The sequence below is a fragment of the Muscardinus avellanarius genome (assembly GCF_963383645.1).
Source record: "Muscardinus avellanarius genome assembly, chromosome: 6".
NCBI classification, from domain to species: Eukaryota; Metazoa; Chordata; class Mammalia; order Rodentia; family Gliridae; genus Muscardinus; species Muscardinus avellanarius.
In genome coordinates this window covers 102490378-102505427 of record NC_137791.1, presented here as the reverse complement: position 1 = coordinate 102505427, position 15050 = coordinate 102490378, and positions in this window count along the sequence as shown.

Here is a 15050-nt window from a genome sequence, read left to right as displayed (position 1 = left end):
TGGCCTCGGAGGCCCCAGTACCGGCCTTGCCTCACGGCAGGCTCCGATCCTGGCCTCGGAGGCCCCAGCACTGGTCATGCCTCACGGCAGGCTCCGCTGCCGGCCTCGTTGGGCCCAGCACCGGCCTAACCCCTCGGCAAGCTCTTATCCTGGCCTCGAGGCCCCAGTACCGGCCTTGCCTCAAGGCAGGCTCCGATGCCGGCCTCGCTGGCCCCAGCACCGGCCTAACCCCTCGGCAGGCTCTTATCCTGGCCTCGGAGGCCCCAGTACCGGCCTTGCCTCACGGCAGGCTCCGATGCCGGCCTCACTGGCCCCAGCAGTGGCCTAACCCCTCGGCAGGCTCCGATCCCGGCCTCAGAGGCCCCAGTACGGCCTTGCCTCAAGGCAGGCTCCGATGCCGGCCTCGCTGGCCCCAGCACCGGCCTAACCCCTTGGCAGGCTCCGATCCCGGATTTGGAGGCCCCAGCACTGGCTTTGCATCAAGGCAGGCTCCGATGCCGGCCTCGCTGGCCCCAGCACCGGCCTAACCCCTCAGCAGGCTCTTATCCTGGCCTCGGAGGCCCCAGTACCGGCCTTGCCTCACGGCAGACTCCGATGCCGGCCTCGCTGGCCCCAGCACCGGCCTAACCCCTTGGCAGGCTCTTATCCCGGCCTCGGAGGTCCCAGTACCGGCCTTGCCTCATGGCAGGCTCCGATGCCGGCCTCGCTAGCCCCAGCACCAGCCTAACCCCTCGGCAGGCTCTTATCCTGGCCTCAGAGGCCCCAGTACCGGCCTTGCCTCAAGGCAGGCTCCGATGCCGGCCTTGGTGGCCCCAGCACCGGCCTAACCCCTCGGCAGGCTCTTATCCTGGCCTCGGAGGCCCAAGTACCGGCCTTGCCTCATGGCAGGCTCTGATGCCAGCCTCGATTGCCCCAGCACCGGCCTAACCCCTCAGCATGCTCCGGTCCCGTCCTCGGGGGCCCCAACACTGGCCTTGCCTCACGGCAGGCTCCGATGCCGGCCTCGCTGACCCTAGCACCGGCCTAACCCCTCAGCAAGTTCCGGACCCGACCTCGGAGGCCCTAGCACAAGCCTTGCATCATGGCAGGCTCCAATGCCGGCCTCGCTGGCCCCAGCATCGGTCTAACCCCTCTGCAGGTTCCAATCCCGGCCACGGAGGCCTCAGTAGTGGCCTTGCCTCACAGCAAGCTCCGATGTCGGCCACTGGCCCCGGCGCCCGCCTAACCCCTCAGCAGGTTCCGATCACTGTCTCTGTGGTTATTATTTCAAAGGTTCCAGTTGTAATGTATCAGATCTCTGCCTCCCCCGAATATTGGCCACTGGCATTGCCACTGCCTCCACCGTTTCAAATCCTTCTCAGGCTCTTTTTCCACTCTGAATGTTGTCCAGTGTTCCGAAGCATGCGTGATGGTAGCATTCGACATTTGGTGTAATTTCTCCAAAAAAATAAAGTTGGTAAGATCCAGTTTCTGCTTCTCCTGAATACAAGTCTCCACCACCATAGCGAAGAACTCTTTCAACACCGCATTTCTCCTTGGTCTCCGCTAAACTCTCTCCTTATATGTGATGTCTGAGATTCTTAACAATATAGAGAAATAGCAGTCCTCTTTCACGGCGAATTTTTCCATAAGTTCCAGTGCATTTAGATAAGTTTTTTCTGCATCTCCAGTGTCCTGGCATCCATGACGGCTTTCTTACCACCTCTCCGATGTTTTTCTTTATCTTTTTCTGTTCTGGGCCCGGTTTCTCCAGGGGTCTGACGTGCTACTCGCAGTTCGGCCGGGACCCAGAGTCCCGCGATCCGGGCCCCAGCTGGCGTGCCCTGTGCTCGACCCCCGCCCAGAACCCAGCATCTTACTGGGCCTGGTTTCTCCAGGGGTCTGGTGTGCTATGCGCAGTTCGGCCTGGGGCCCAGAGTCCCGCGACCCGGGCCCCATCTGGCGTGCCCAGCCCGCGACCCCAGCCCAGAACCCAGCGTCTTACTGGGCCTGGTTTCTCCAGGGGTCTGGCGTGCTACTCGCAGTTCTGCCTGGGGCCCAGAGTCCCGCGACCCGGGCCCCATCTGGCGTGCCCAGCCCGCGACCCCCGCCCAGAACCCAGCGTCTTACTGGGCCTGGTTTCTCCAGGGGTCTGGCGTGCTACGCGCAGTTCGGCCTGGGGCCCAGAGTCCCGCGACCCGGGCCCCATCTGGCGTGCCCCGCCCGCGACCCCCGCCCAGGACCCAGCGTCTTACTGGGCCTGGTTTCTCCAGGGGTCTGGCGTGCTACGCGCAGTTCGGCCGGGGCCCAGAGTCCCGCGACCCGGGCCCCCTCTGGCGTGCCCAGCCCGCGACCCCCGCCCAGAACCCAGCGTCTTACTGGGCCTGGTTTCTCCAGGGGTCTGGCGTGCTATGCGCAGTTCGGCCTGGGGCCCAGAGTCCCGCGACCCGGGCCCCATCTGGCGTGCCCCGCCTGCGACCCCCGCCCAGGACCCAGCGTCTTACTGGGCCTGGTTTCTCCAGGGATCTGGCGTGCTACGCGCAGTTCGGCCTGGGGCCCAGAGTCCAAATTAATAGGTTTTAATTTCAATTTGTGAGAGAATTTTTTTTAAAGAATAGGTGTTCTCCTCAGAACCTTTTCTTTCCTTTCTGCTTGGATGCTGAGAGAAATACAAATAGTACCGTATGACATATCAAAGGTTAAATTTTTCTCAGTACCTAAGTCCATCTTCCAAAGAAAAGTGATCTATCACCCACACAAGAAGACCTTCATTTTGATAAATTGCCTAACCCAAAAGAAATACTACTTGGGATGTCCTCTAAGTCTCACCTTATTTATAGACATACAATACCAATGTTTAGCATGTGTTCTCTCAAACACACACAAGCTATTATTAGGAACGTCATGCATTGCTTTTATTTATAGAATGTTGTAAAACCTAAATGATACTTTTGCAGTATTTATATTTGTGAATATATAACTGCATTTAGGAATCCTGAGTTAAGTTTTATTTTTCATTTCTTTGAAATTACTAGCTGAACCTAAGCCTTGATGAAATGATTCTCCTCCTAAACGATGAAAGATTGAGCAATATGAGAAGATGATGCTTTGCACATCCATCAATCACAAACTTTCCTTCAACCTGAAAATTTTATAGTATCTAATTTCAATAGAGCAGTGCTACTGAGGCATGCAGTTCTGTGATTTTTAAATTGTAAAAGACACTAGACATCCTAAGCTGAAATATAATTTCAGTGTTTTTCTGGAATAAATGAATACTTCAAGGATTTGAAGATAATGTTTCTTCTGTCCTTCTCTAAAAACTACACATTATATATTCAGTACATTTTAAAGACTTTACATTATTTCACTATTATTCTGTTAGCATTCACATAATTTCTACATATCGTAAATATACTACATATGAACTTTCAAATATTTTAATTTAGCATATTTCATTGAAGTTCTGATAACTTTACCCAACAACTGATAATTATCTTAATGGGAATTTTTTATATTGTAAAAATGGCTTTCTGGCATAATCTCTTTCCCTAGGATAGCTAATAGTTAAGTATTTCACTAGTAATTATTTAGTTCACTTTTAAAGGGCTTTTGAAAAATAAGTCCAGTCTATATATTTGCTCAATGTGACAAATATATTTTATTCAAAGAATGCTATCTATTTTTTCAATATATTTTATGACTTATTTTCTACTTGGTAACACCACAATTTTTTAATAATCTCAAAATAATGAAATCATAGAAATGAAGCTTATTCACAAACATTTTTTCATAGTATATAATATTGCTTGCTTTTAATAAAAGGATAAAATGAAGAGGTATATAATTTAGATTAAGGAAGATAAATCTTAAAGAAATAATACTTATAATCAGATTATCAGAGAGAACTAGAAGATACATATAGCAAGTGACCTTCAATGACTGCAAAAAGTATGTCCCAAATATGTTATATATTTCAACGTTTGACATTAAGAAACCTCATTTGATGTTTGTCCTTTTTCCAATTATTCTGGCAATCACTATGCTATGGGTAGGCAGAATTCTAAAATTGTCTTTAGAATTCCTGTCCTGTTATACTCACAGCTTCTTCTATTTGTTCAATCAAATATTAGCTTTTGCATTGCCATTGAGAAGTTTTGCAGATGAATTGAAGTCCCAAGTAAGTTAACTTTAAAATAGGTAGACTATCTTGGTGGGTCTGACCTAAGCTATGAGCTCTTTAAATCTGGGTCTAAAGGTCAAAGACAGAGAAGTCAAAGAGTCAAAGTCTCTGAAGAATTTGCCATGCAGTATATTATGTACAGACAACACCAACTGTTTAGGGAATCAAGAGGCAAGGAATTCAGGCATCCTATAGAAGCTGAATATGGCCTCTGGCAGATAGCCTGAAAGAAATAAAGATCTTGGTCCTCCAGCTACAGGGATGAGAATTCTGCCAACAAGAGACATGAACTCAGAGGCACATATTTACCTCAAGCCTCTAGACAGAAATTTATCCTACGTCACCTCCTTTCAGCCTTGTAACACCCTGAATACGAATCCTAACTGGGTTATTCTCATTGCCTTTTTTGCAATGGGTTATGCCGTTCTTCTCACCTATGGTCCTAGGAGAAATGAATGAGTTATTTAAGTTGCTGATTTTGTGGTCACTTGCTACACAGCACCACAAAACCAGACACCATACAGATTTCAGTGTACCACCCTCCACTCCTTTCTTCATGTAAAAGATGTAAAATTGTTTTCTGCAGTAAAGTCTTGTACCTGCGCTTGTCTTGAGGTGGACATATATTCTTAGAATCTTCAACTCCCCAAGGAAGTGTTAAACCAAGTATATGTCAGTTGACTTTTGTGTGCACATAAATCTGCCTTTACAGAGAAGCATAAACATGTCTACATTCAGAAACTGATGAAATAAAAAAAGACCAAAGTCTCATGGCCATCTCTACCCAGGGTATTCCCAAAGACACCCCCAAATTAGTTCAGATACTCATTCAACTCAAGAACCAGACTATATGATTTTTAACCTTTTTTGCTCAAAACTCACTTTTAATTGACTGTGAGTTTTGTCTAGTTCATTTATCATGGGCAATTTCAGCACCTTTTTTGGGGGAGGAGATTTACTGGGCACTAAACCCAAGGGCATTCTACATTTAAGCTATACCCCTATGCCATTTTGAACTTTATTTATTGAAACAAGATCTCAGTAATTTTCTGAGGGTCTCATTAAATTGCTGAAGCTGGCCTCCAACCTGCAATCATCCTATGTTTTCATACTCTTTAAATTAACCATTAAGTGTTATATCATCAAAAGTTCATCCAATTGTAGTTCTTATCTTTTGAATTTTCCCTGGGCATGAGTACATAGCCAATGCATGAGGAAGAGAGACATGAGAGATAAAAAGTGATCCTTTGGGGCACCAGGTTTGTATTCCCATACCCTCTTTCTCCTCACATTCTAATGATAGGAGCTTAGTCCTATGTCTACATTTTCAAAAGCAGCTGAAAATGTAATAACTGTGTACTAATGAAAAAGGAGAAAAAAGGAAAATGAGCTTGACAACCAGTTAGTCTCTGTCCATCTCTTCAAAATGAGCAGGAATTCATGACATGGTATGTTCTTTTCTTTGCACTCAAGTTTTAAAATTTTCCATAATTTTATCTTTGTTTTTATTTGACCTTGTAAGATAATGATGTGTTTTTTAAATTGCCTTATTTTTTAGAATAATATAACATATAAATTAATTATCAAATAAGTATCATCACTGTGTGATCTCTATGATGAGAATAGTATTTACTTTATAGGGTTGCTGTGAACATTCAATGAATTATAACATATGCCATACAAATATCTTTGCCAAATACATAGTAAATAAAAATGCTAATTTCATTAAATTGTTACTATTATTTGCAATAATAAATGAATAATTAAATAAAAATGATTGCATAACAGATAAATAGTCTGTCCTATACTTAGGATCTAAGGAATATGTTGCTGTCAGATCTTCATAAAGTTATTTGTGGTTTTCTTGGTAACAATAAACATGGTTATGAGTTGCACAGAGTTCTTATTCATTACATCCTACATTATAAGTCAAAGAAACAAACCTTAATACCATTCATTGGAAGCAGTATTAAAGAGAGACCAAACAAGGAGGTTCAAGTTATGTGTTTTCTACCTTTATCTTAGAATGTAATCTTGGATTTATTCAGTAATTCTACCATTAAGTTAATTATTAATAATAGAATTGAGTTTATAGCATGCATCTAATACTTCAAGGTTTTGTTTTCTCTAGAGAACTTGGAAAGCTCACATTTCATGTTTTAACTTAAAGACAGAATTATATTATTTAACAATTAAACAAAAACAAATAGTATGACATTATGTATGTAGAACATTATGTCATAGGTATTCTTTGTTTAATTTTGATCACCAGTATTTCCTGAAACACAGATACTTCCAAACTAGACAACACACACACACACACACATATATATATGTATATATGTATATATATGTATATATATACATATATATATATATACATACACACATATATATATATATAATGTAAGATATCATTCAAATTAACAATCAGTCTTTGGCATATGGTATTTGAACTAGAGATTGACACAAAAAATCAATTAGGCATATCAGTTTCTAACTGAGTAATATGCCATCTTATTACCAGTTACATTTTTATTTAAAGCCCAGTATCAGTAGCATACTACAGCTCTCTTGTATCTATTTATGGTGTAAAGAAAATTCTACAAAACATTAAAATTCCTTTACAGAGAAGGAGAGGAAAGAAGAATAACTGACCTATATTCACAAGCCCCTAAAATCCAAAACTTAGAAAATAGGAATGAACTCTCCTTATAGAGGAAGGTCTAGGCAGAAATTAAAGGGTAACAAATAAAAAAGAAATAAATTTGTAAAAATAAAGATGTAAGTATACCCATTATGTCTATTATATTAATTTCTCTGGCTTAAACACAATTATAGATAAAAAATTTATCTATTATAAATTTTAGGGTTAGGGTTAGGGTTAGGGTTAGAACTGAAAATAAAAACCACATAAACATATCAGTAAATGCTGAAAAAGCATTTGACAAAATCCAACACATATTCATGTTAAAAAACACTGCAGAAAACTGATATAGAAGGAATGTATTTTAACATAATTAAGACAATATACAATAAACCCCAAACCAACATCATATTGAATGGGGAACAACTGCAAGAATTTTCTCTAAAATCAGGAATAAGACAAGGATGCCCACTATCACCACTCCTTTTCAATATATTCCTTAAGACTCTTGCCACAGCAATGACATAAGAGAAAAATGAAAGGAATTCAAATAGGAAAAGAAGAATTAAAATTATCCTTGTTTGCAGATGACATGACTCTTTATCTAGAAGACTCAAAGAACTCAACAAAAGGACTACTGGAACTTATTAACCAAGTCAGCAAAGGTACAGGATACAAAATCAACCTAAGGAAATCAGTTGCTTTTCTATATGTCAACAATGAATCCCCAAGGAAAAAAATAAAGAAAGAAATTTCATTCACAATAACATAAAAAACAATAAAATACCTAGAAATGAACCTAACCAAAGATGTAAAAGACTTCTACATTGAAAATTATAAAATATTAAAGAAAAAAATTGAAAAAGACCTTGGAAGATGGAAAGATCTCTTGCTCATGGACAAGCAGAATAAATGTAATCAAAATGGCCATTCTGCCAAAAGTCATCAACAGATTCAATGCAATTCCTATCAAAATACCAATGACATTCTTCATAGACCTAAAAAATCTGTCATGAATTCCATATGGAGAAAGAAAAGAATAGCCAAAGTAATTCTCAGCAATAATAACCATGCAGAAAGCATCAAAATTCCTGACTTCAAATGAAACTACAGAGTAAGTGTAGTTAACATAGCATGGTATTGGCACAACAGGCATACAGACCAGTGCAATAGAATAGAAGATAAAGAAACAAACCCACACACTTATATTCAATTGATCTTTGACAAACAACAAAACTCATGCTGGAAAAAAAGCAATCTTTTTAAAACATGGTGCGGGGAGAACTAGCTATCCATTTGTAGAAAGATGAAACTAAATCCTTACCTCTCACCATGCATAGGAATCAACTTGAGATGGATCAAAGTCTTGTAAATTAGACCAGAGACTGTGAAGTTATTAGAGGAGTGCATAGATTCAACACTCCAACATATAGGCATAGGTAGTAACTTTCTCAACAAGACCTCCAAAGCACCAAAAATTAAAACAAGAATTAAAAGTGAGATGATATCAAGCTAAAAAAGTTTCTGCTCATCAAAGGAAACCATCAACAACCTAAGAGAAAGGCTATAGAATGGGAGAAGATCTTTACCAACCACCACTCTAATGTAGGGCTAATATCCAGAATGTATACAAAGAGCTCAAAAGACTACACTTGCAAAACAAATAACCCAATCAAAAAATGGGCAACTGAATTGAATAGACACTTCACAAAAGAAGAGATACAAAAGGCCGATAGATACATGAAGAGAGGTTCAACATCATTATCTATCTGGGAGATGTAAATCAAAACTACACTGAGATTCCATTTAACCCCAACCAGAGTGTCAAGCATAAAGAACTCAAATAACAACATATGTTGGCAAGGATGTGGGGAAATAACCCTTTTGCACTGTTAGTGGGAGTGCAACTAGTTCAGTCACTATGAAGATCAGTGTGGAGATTCCTTAGAAAACTGGGAATGGATCCACCATATGATCTGGCTATGCCACTCCTGGGTATCTTTCCAAAGGGATTGAATTCAGAGAACTACAGTAACATATGCATACCCATGTTCATCGTAGCACAATTCGCAATAGTAAAAATTTGAAACCAACCTAGGTCTCTATCAACAGATGAATGTATTGCAAAATTATGGAAAATACACACAATAGAATTCTGCTCAGCGATAAAGAAGAACAAAATTATTTTATTCGCAAGAAGATGGAAACAGTTGGGGAACATTATTTTTTTAAGTTATATCAGCCAAGCACAGAAAGAGAAGGGACATGATTTTATCTAATATGCTCAAACTAGGGAGTATTAAGGATGCAAGAGAGACTCATGATAATGGAGGGAAAACCTCAGCAAAGCTAGCAAGGAAGGGTAGGAGAGAAAAAAGGCTGAGGTTGATTAATGGAGGAGCTACATTTGAATATGTGTATAAGTGTGAATGTAGCATGGGTAACCTGGACATTCAATGTTGGTAGGGAAGGGAAGGCAAAGTGGTGGAGTGGGGTGAGGGCAACAAGTACTGTGTGAATGTTTGGCATTATAAATATAATCCCCCTTATGATGTGAAGCTAGAGTGTATGAATAATATAAAATAAAATAATTAAAAAATAACCTTTTATATTATCTGAGAATATTTATTTTCTTTTTGATTTTATGTATGTATGTATGTATGTATGTGTGTATGTATGTATGTGTGTACATATGTATAATTGTATGTATGTTTGTATTAGGTACTGGAGATTAAACTTGATGTCTTTCTACCTCTGACCTACATACCCCAGTCCTAATTTACTTATTTATTTTTATTTTGAAACAGGGTTTCACTTCATTGCAGAGGATATTGCTAAATTGCTGAGGCTGGCCTCACACTTGCAATTCTCCTATCTCAGCCTTCCAGGTACTGGGATTACAGGCATATCCCTTCACACCTGGCTCTCTCTGAGTTTTAAAGTTTATAACCAGTTTATACAAACAAAAAAACTGTTTAGAAAGAATGATCCTTCTGTGTATATTTTGCTTTTCTTTTCATAATTCATGGCTGTTATTCACTTTGTTGATGTGGACAATATTTGCATAATATAAGACAGTAATCAATGCTTTAGAATGTGTGTTTGTGACACAGAGTGCTCGAGACCGAGTTCAGCCAACATTTGGTTTGTACAGCAGCATTGCATTAGTTTATTACAACTCCCCTACAAAGTGCCACAATTTGGGTGGATTAAAACAAAAGTGATTTATTATCTCAGTTGTGGAATCTAGAGGTGTGAAATCAAGTTGTCAGCTGGGCCATGTTCCTTTAGAATCTCTAGGTTATTTTTTGTTTTCTTTTTCCTAGCTTCTAGTGGTGGCCATCCATCTTTGGCATTCCTTGTTTCGAAACTGCATCAATCTCTGCCAATGTTTTTGCATGTCCTTCCTTCTGAAGGTATCTTTTAAGATAGTGTTTTTCTTTCTTATAAGGACAGCAGACATATTGAATTAGGATGCACTTTAGTGATTTCATCCATAATTGACAATATCTGCAGACTCTTTCTCTAAATAAGTTCAAATTCATGAGTACCAGAGACTAAGACTTCAATTGTATCCATTTTGGTGAATACAATTGAACTCATAGAAATACTGTTATTAATTTTAAAAAAGCCAGAATATTAGAGCAAGTAGTACAACCCAAGAGTCCATGCCCTTCATCTACTCTACTTGACAAGAGTATATAATAAAATACTCACAAGTGTGAATATATTGTACATGTTGAATACATTGCTTGCAATTTACACATAAACTTTTTACAGTTGTTATTATCTCTTTCCATTAATCTTTAAATTCATTCTTATCTTCTTTTTGCTACCTGTGTTTCAAAGAAAATATGATAGTAGAAATAAAAATATAAAAATTACATTCTGGTTGTGTATTGACAACAAAATTTGGCTACACTAAATTTAAATTATGTTCAGTTAGGGTTAACTGAAAATATTAATTGAATTACATTTATTAGTAATTTTTTAAAATTTTATATACAAGACATTAAGACATAATGGGTTAAAATAACAGTGAAGTACTACTATACACCAATTAGAATGTATAAAAGTCAAAACACTGACACAACCAAATGCAATGAGAATGTGAAGGAACAGGAACTTTCATTAATTGCTAGGATATAAGAAAAAATAGTACAGCTTCTTTTCTTTTGGAAGACAGTTTGGAAATTTCTTAAGAATCAAAACAGACTCTTGCTACATGATATAGCAATTCCATCACACGGTGTTTAGTGAAAGAAATCAACAATTTATGATCACACAAAAATTTATACACATTTGTTTAGATAATTTTTGTTCATAACTTCTCAAACTTGGAGACAATCAAGATGACCCCCATAAATAAATAAAAAATGAAGTGTGGTACTCTGTATAATTCTAAGTGCTTAAAAAAAGAACAATCAAGTCATAAAACAAATGAAGGAATCTTAAATCCATGTTACTAATTGGAAGAAGTAAATCTGAATAAACTAAATACTGTGTAATTCTTCCAAGTATATGAAAGTCTGGAAAAGACAAATCTATATAAATAATAAAAAGAACAATGGTTGTCAGTTGTTTAGAACTAATAGGAGGATCAATATATGGCATGCGGGAAATCTTGGGGAAATAAAATTATTCTGTATGATAGTATAATGATGTGCACTAGTATTTGTACATTTGTTAAATCTACAGAATGTACAGCATCAAGTACATTCTAGTGTAAGCTATGGATCTGACACAATGATAATGGGTCAACCTGGGTTCATCAGTTGCATCAAATATATCATTGTAGCACAAAATGCTGATGGTGAGGAAAGTATGGCAGGCAGAGAGAGAGTGTATGTTGAGAAACTATTCTTCCTTCTTAATATTTCTATATTAGACTCTGAAGTTTATACCTCAAAATATGGGCCTTTGATATGATTTTTTTTTTTTTTTGCAGTACTGGGAATGGAACCCAGGGGCATTCAATCTCTGAGCTACAAACTCTGCCCTATGTTTTATTCTTTATTTTGAGACAGGGTCTCCCTGAGTTAGCTGAGGCTGTCCATGAACTGAGATCCCCCAGTCTCAGCCTCCCAAATGTAGGGATTACAAGCATGCACCACCATGCCTGGCCTGATATGTTTTTAAATTAAAATAAATTGGAACACTTCAGAAACTACCTAAAACCAATAACTTTCCAATTTTTCGTTTTTCTCAAGGAAGGTCCATTGGGCCCTTTGTTCAATTTTTATTCATAGTTTGTATGGCTCTTGTGCTTATGGACTTTAAAAATATCTTGATGCTGTTTCACCTGTTAATCTTTCTATTAGTTTGTATACTCAGACTCCAGTCAACCTTCAGAGAAAAGTTTGAACTTTCTTCACCTGTGAACCTAAAACTACTCTGAAAAATAAAGTCTACATGTAAAACACAAAGTTTATTTGACTTATAGAAAATATTCTGAGATGAATCCATATATATGTTATATTACAAAGGCTGCATTTATTTCTTTTCAACCAATCACTTGATAAAAATCTAAAAAAAAATCTAAGTAGTTAGCAATAGCTCTCAAATCAGGACACTTTGGATTTGCAATCAGAAAATATAATTGTGAACTAAGTATATGAGTATCTATTATTTTAGTTTCTATTTACTTTTATTGTCAATATATTAGATAGAAAATCAAAATGTTATAGGAGCAGAGACATAACACAATAGGTGTACTTAAGTTGGAAGATTTTACTTGGGGTTAAGCCCAATATCAAATAGCGTTTCATAAGGTCAATTGATGAGTGAAGGCACTTTAACATCAGGAAATACTTGCTGTGTTCTGATATCTAAAACTATTGCATGTTGAATTCAGGTATGCTTCTACCACCTTGCAATCCATTAAGATGTATAACCACAATGCACCAATAAAAAATAAAACAATGACAACAAGAATGACATTTATGTAAACTCAAAACACAGGTATTATATATTTCTATGAACCTATAAGTTCAGAAATACTCCAGTAAGTTTCTACTTTATATTTATTCAGAATATCTCATACATATATAGCAATAAACCAATGATTCCCAATCCTTTCACTTTCCCTCCTGAGATTTCTGATTATTTAGTTCACATTGGTGACATTTAAGTCACAATGATAATAAACTGTGGATCAGACATGGTCCTAGAGAATTTGCTTGACCTTACTTTTTCATTTCCAACTGATTCTTATATGTGAGCCCAGCAAGCTTAAATCAATGAGAGACTCAGTGATCTTCAGCTGTGTGACAAGATTTAATTCGTTTTTTATATGTAGCTCTGCTTGGCTCTAATAAATAGCATACACATATGTAAAATTCTAATAAACTAACTACCATTTACTGTGTGGTTTACTTGTTCTAAGAACTATTCAAAATACCTTTAATGTGGGTATTTTTTGTTGTTTTTAAGTTAAAAACCAAGATAAATCAGGCCAAACAAGAATTGAAAAGGGAGGGAGCAAAGTTTTAATCCAACATTTGCATGCAGACAGGCTGGCTGATATCAAGAATAAAGTCAGCACAGAAAGATGGAGTGAGAGTATCATTTATAGGGAAAGGTATGCAAGCCACATAAAATATCTGCAAGTTTGTCAATGTTTAACACAGCCTGAAACAGGAGGTTGCTAGCTTCTAAGGATCCAAATAGAAGAAAACAATCTTAAATGTGTCACTAAAGAAAGATAGAGCTGGCTTCTCGGGGTGCACACAGGAGAGACCTGAACTTTTCACAGTTGAACAGGTAGGAAATAATCTTTAGCAGAATAGATTATGAAAGGGGAGGGAGTAATTTTCAGTACGGTACAGCATCAATAACAGAATGGGAAAAAATCTCCAAGGGCAACTCTGCGAAATATTAAGTAGCATAGGCTTTTGTCCTAATACTTCCTACTTAATACTAGCAATAATCCTACAAGAGATTATTTTATTCATTTTAGATGTTGGGAGAGGATTTGTGTAATTTGCTCATAGTTACCTAGCTGGTGAATTCTAATACATAGGATTTCTTGACCCCATTGTTTTTATCATTACACTTGCTTTCAATCACAACATCAGGACTCCGCTTAAAGATAAACTTGATACATGTATATTTATTGACGACAGAACAAGTTAATAAACAAGTTGGGGAACTAAAATACATTTCTTGTGAAAAAGTGATAATGATGCAGTTAAAAAGGAGACACTGATAATTCTTTTAAGTATAAATAATTTTTAAATGTTTGTTGGAAATAGAATACAAAAAAGGGAACTAATTCACAATGTAGAACTTTTGTTGAAAATTAATTAAGAGAATTTAGATTCAATTATATGTTCAGCCTTACTGCTTGTTATTTCTTATAGAGAATTGTGACTCTGTCAAATCTATTATTCAGAAACTCATTTGAAGAGTTTAATTTAATGTATCTAAAATAGAACTTTTTATTTAGGAAAGTCCCAGCATGTATGTACAACTTTGTGAAGAAATCCCAAGTCTTGTTATCCTTATACCCTTCAGGGCTACTTAACTCAATTGCCATATAAACACTTACTGAATAAATTATTAGTAATTGAATAATTTTGTGTTCTAGCTTAAAGAATGACAAATATATCTACTAATTATATTAAGCATGCATTAAAATTAAAAATATTATTAAATATTATTAAAAATATTATTAAATAATATTAAAAAATAAGCGAAAAAGGCTAGCATCAGTCCAATTAGACTGCTAGGCATATAAAGCTTTTAGATAAGCATAAGTATCTCTCTATATCCCATAAAAAAGGAATACTAAGGCTAAGGTAAACAGGTATATACAGAAAATAGCATGGCAATTTCACAGCCCAATTTAGAATTGAGATCAAGAAAGATTAAGACATTAGGCTTATACTATTCATAAAACAAACTAATGATGATAAATGTTATAGTAATTACCATGAGACTAATCCACATGCTTATACTATTATTCTTCCAGAGGCAATTATCTGATTCTAATAATCTGTTTTCTAAATATGTGCAGGAATCTGATCAGACTGTAAACAGACTTCAAATCTGTCTTTTTTATGTGTCAAGAATACTTCATAAAGTGCTCTGCATTATATTTACTTCCTACTATTATGTTGTATCCAGGTCACTTTTTATCATACAACAACTTTGGGGCATTGATAATCTTTGCTTCGTTTTTAGTCTGCTTAATAATGAACCTACAAACTAAATCAGAATTGCCTTTTCTGTAGAAACCTC